The following is a 5,107-nucleotide window of genomic DNA, read 5'->3' on the forward strand; positions in this document are numbered from 1 at the left end:
TTATTCTGCAAACAGGAGGAGGCCGAGCTCCCCTGCACGATACACCTCGAAACCCTCTCAGGTCCCGGCGGCGCGCAGCGCCGTCCTAGGTACTTGGTCGGTTTCGAGAGAGGCGCAATCGCCCGGAGTTAGGCGAGTAGACGGTTTTAGTGCGAACACCCTTGCTCCCAACTGAGCTTGCCGCTGCCGACAGAGGCCCGGGAGCGTGCTGTCGTGGCATTGCCGGCGGGAGACAACACGCGCCACCTATGGTGACCGGCAGCTCCAACGCCAGCGCCACACAAGGGCAAAGCCCCACTTGGGTGCAGAAGCGAACTCTCCCAGCACAGCGCACGCGCCAACACGTCCGCACAACTGCGATACAAACCACCTGCGAGAACCGCTGGGGCGACCGAGCAGCAGACGGCGTCGCGGCGCCGAGTGCCAGGCGGCGGCGCATCCTCAACGCACACAGTCCTCAATCAGACCAGCACACTGCAGATGTCCACCGCGCTTCGCACCGGGCTCGGCTGAACCAACTTTGGCCGCCAGGCGCCGCGTGCAGGGTGCGCCGCAGCGTAGCTGCGCCGCCTGCCGGGCCCGTCGGCTGGCGCTCCTGCCACTCGGCGCCCCCCACCAGCCGCCTGTTGCGCGTGCGCCCACGCAGCGCGCGGCCAACACGCCGGGCGGCCCCCCTTCACCGGCCGGGAACAGTCCCACCAAGCCACCGCCGCGTATCGCTTCATACCCACATGGGCCTAGTCACGCGTGTGGATGTGGCGGGTACCGCTGAAACAACCGGTTAATAGCTGTACCGATCGTCGCCATCACAGATTCACCTCCAGCGTGAACAACCGCTCAACAACGGATTTCCAGTTCATTTGCGTATCTTGGGCAGTAAACGTAGATGTCCACCTACATTTGCGAATTCAACAATTCTTGCATGCCAGGATGTCATGTGTCACGACACGCTACATCAGACCACATACACACTGCGACATGTGCAGAAGAGAACACGTGGAAGGTGGCCCGCGCACGTATGCGATGTACCTTCCGCGATCCACTGTCAACCGGCATCTGCGGCATGTCCCAGATATGGAACGCGGTCCACCAGGGTAGCACTTTGTGTGAGGCAATACGACAAAGTCGGAATACACGCGTCACTACATCAGACGGCTCACGCTGACCTGACCTGACCTGACTCACCGCACCACCACCCCCAGCGACCCAGGGTGACATACAATGCGTTCGTACGTTCCTCCCACACGCCTCTACGGCGTACCACAGTGCAACCTAGCTGTTATTGGGAGACGAGACAAGTAGCATCAAGCACAACATATGGAAATTGAGATTCGACACCGTTGGGCACAGCCAGCGTACGGTCACACGTATCACACTACTTCACTCTGTACGTAACGACCGATGATCGGTACAGCGTGTGGGTTACGCGTACGACATCAGCGGACAATGGACACAGACCATACCACGACGTACACTGAGGGCGTCGACATCTGAATGCAACTGAACAGCTGCGAGGCTCATTTAACACTCAAACGCCAGACCGACCAGCTTGAGAGGACAGAGACACAAAGAGGGGGACAGAGGGGGACAGAGGGGGGGGAGGGGGGGGGGTCGGCGATATAGTCCTATTGCAGTACAATTGACAGTGGATAGCAGGAATATGTGGAAAGTAAGCAACACTCGCAAGACATCTACATGAGGATAACAACGACACCAGAGATTCCGAGCAGTGAACTATGTTAGGCAAAGGGACAACGTGGGTTAGGTTAAGGGACAACGTGGGTTAGGTTAAGGGACAACGTGGGTTAGGTTAAGGGACAACGTGGGTTAGGTTAAGGGACAACGTGGGTTAGGTTAAGGGACAACGTGGGTTAGGTTAAGGGACAACGTGGGTTAGGTTAAGGGACAACGTGGGTTAGGTTAAGGGACAACGTGGGTTAGGTTAAGGGACAACGTGGGTTAGGTTAAGGGACAACGTGGGTTAGGTTAAGGGACAACGTGGGTTAGGTTAAGGGACAACGTGGGTTAGGTTAAGGGACAACGTGGGTTAGGTTAAGGGACAACGTGGGTTAGGTTAAGGGACAACGTGGGTTAGGTTAAGGGACAACGTGGGTTAGGTTAAGGGACAACGTGGGTTAGGTTAAGGGACAACGTGGGTTAGGTTAAGGGACAACGTGGGTTAGGTTAAGGGACAACGTGGGTTAGGTTAAGGGACAACGTGGGTTAGGTTAAGGGACAACGTGGGTTAGGTTAAGGGACAACGTGGGTTAGGTTAAGGGACAACGTGGGTTAGGTTAAGGGACAACGTCGGTTAGGTTAAGGGACAACGTCGGTTAGGTTAAGGGACAACGTCGGTTAGGTTAAGGGACAACGTCGGTTAGGTTAAGGGACAACGTCGGTTAGGTTAAGGGACAACGTCGGTTAGGTTAAGGGACAACGTCGGTTAGGTTAAGGGACAACGTGGGTTAGGTTAAGGGACAACGTGGGTTAGGTTAAGGGACAACTTGAGTTAGGTTAAGGGACAACTTGAGTTAGGTTAAGGGACAAATTGAGTTAGGTTAAGGGACAAATTGAGTTAGGTTAAGGGACAAATTGAGTTAGGTTAAGGGACAAATTGAGTTAGGTTAAGGGACAAATTGAGTTAGGTTAAGGGACAACTTGAGTTAGGTTAAGGGACAAATTGAGTTAGGTTAAGGGACAAATTGAGTTAGGTTAAGGGACAAATTGAGTTAGGTTAAGGGACAACTTGAGTTAGGTTAAGGGACAACTTGAGTTAGGTTAAGGGACAACTTGAGTTAGGTTAAGGGACAACTTGAGTTAGGTTAAGGGACAACTTGAGTTAGGTTAAGGGACAACTTGAGTTAGGTTAAGGGACAACTTGAGTTAGGTTAAGGGACAACTTGAGTTAGGTTAAGGGACAACTTGAGTTAGGTTAAGGGACAACTTGAGTTAGGTTAAGGGACAACTTGAGTTAGGTTAAGGGACAACTTGAGTTAGGTTAAGGGACAACTTGAGTTAGGTTAAGGGACAACTTGAGTTAGGTTAAGGGACAACTTGAGTTAGGTTAAGGGACAACTTGAGTTAGGTTAAGGGACAACTTGAGTTAGGTTAAGGGACAACTTGAGTTAGGTTAAGGGACAACTTGAGTTAGGTTAAGGGACAACTTGAGTTAGGTTAAGGGACAACTTGAGTTAGGTTAAGGGACAACTTGAGTTAGGTTAAGGGACAACGTGGGTTAGGTTAAGGGACAAATTGAGTTAGGTTAAGGGACAACTTGAGTTAGGTTAAGGGACAACTTGAGTTAGGTTAAGGGACAACTTGAGTTAGGTTAAGGGACAACTTGAGTTAGGTTAAGGGACAACTTGAGTTAGGTTAAGGGACAACTTGAGTTAGGTTAAGGGACAACTTGAGTTAGGTTAAGGGACAACTTGAGTTAGGTTAAGGGACAACTTGAGTTAGGTTAAGGGACAACTTGAGTTAGGTTAAGGGACAACTTGAGTTAGGTTAAGGGACAACTTGAGTTAGGTTAAGGGACAACTTGAGTTAGGTTAAGGGACAACTTGAGTTAGGTTAAGGGGACAACTTGAGTTAGGTTAAGGGACAACTTGAGTTAGGTTAAGGGACAACTTGAGTTAGGTTAAGGGACAACTTGAGTTAGGTTAAGGGACAACTTGAGTTAGGTTAAGGGACAACTTGAGTTAGGTTAAGGGACAACTTGAGTTAGGTTAAGGGACAACTTGAGTTAGGTTAAGGGACAAATTGAGTTAGGTTAAGGGACAAATTGAGTTAGGTTAAGGGACAAATTGAGTTAGGTTAAGGGACAAATTGAGTTAGGTTAAGGGACAAATTGAGTTAGGTTAAGGGACAAATTGAGTTAGGTTAAGGGACAAATTGAGTTAGGTTAAGGGACAAATTGAGTTAGGTTAAGGGACAAATTGAGTTAGGTTAAGGGACAAATTGAGTTAGGTTAAGGGACAAATTGAGTTAGGTTAAGGGACAAATTGAGTTAGGTTAAGGGACAAATTGAGTTAGGTTAAGGGACAAATTGAGTTAGGTTAAGGGACAAATTGAGTTAGGTTAAGCGATAATCTGGTACAGCCACAGTTAGGTTAAGCGATAATCTGGTACAGCCACAGTTAGGTTAAGCGATAATCTGGTACAGCCACAGTTAGGTTAAGCGATAATCTGGTACAGCCACAGTTAGGTTAAGCGATAATCTGGTACAGCCACAGTTAGGTTAAGCGATAAACTGGTACAGCCACAGTTAGGTTAAGCGATAAACTGGTACAGCCACAGTTAGGTTAAGCGATAAACTGGTACAGCCACAGTTAGGTTAAGCGAATAAACTGGTACAGCCACAGTTAGGTTAAAGCGAATAAAACTGGTACAGCCACAGTTAGGTTAAGCGATAAACTGGTACAGCCACAGTTAGGTTAAGCGATAAACTGGTACAGCCACAGTTAGGTTAAGCGATAAACTGGTACAGCCACAGTTAGGTTAAGCGATAAACTGGTACAGGCCACAGTTAGGTTAAGCGATAAACTGGTACAGCCACAGTTAGGTTAAGCGATAATCTGGTACAGCCACAGTTAGGTTAAGCGATAATCTGGTACAGCCACAGTTAGGTTAAGCGATAAACTGGTACAGCCACAGTTAGGTTAAGCGATAAACTGGTACAGCCACAGTTAGGTTAAGCGATAATCTGGTACAGCCACAGTTAGGTTAAGCGATAATCTGGTACAGCCACAGTTAGGTTAAGCGATAAACTGGTACAGCCACAGTTAGGTTAAGCGATAAACTGGTACAGCCACAGTTAGGTTAAGCGATAAACTGGTACAGCCACAGTTAGGTTAAGCGATAAACTGGTACAGCCCACAGTTAGGTTAAGCGATAAACTGGTACAGCCACAGTTAGGTTAAGCGATAAACTGGTACAGCCACAGTTAGGTTAAGCGATAAACTGGTACAGCCACAGTTAGGTTAAGCGATAAACTGGTACAGCCACAGTTAGGTTAAGCGATAAACTGGTACAGCCCACAGTTAGGTTAAGCGATAAACTGGTACAGCCACAGTTAGGTTAAGCGATAAACATCTGTCCTCGCGTGTGT

This window comes from Schistocerca gregaria, unplaced genomic scaffold, assembly GCF_023897955.1.
Source record: "Schistocerca gregaria isolate iqSchGreg1 unplaced genomic scaffold, iqSchGreg1.2 ptg000958l, whole genome shotgun sequence".
Classification (NCBI taxonomy): Eukaryota; Metazoa; Arthropoda; class Insecta; order Orthoptera; family Acrididae; genus Schistocerca; species Schistocerca gregaria.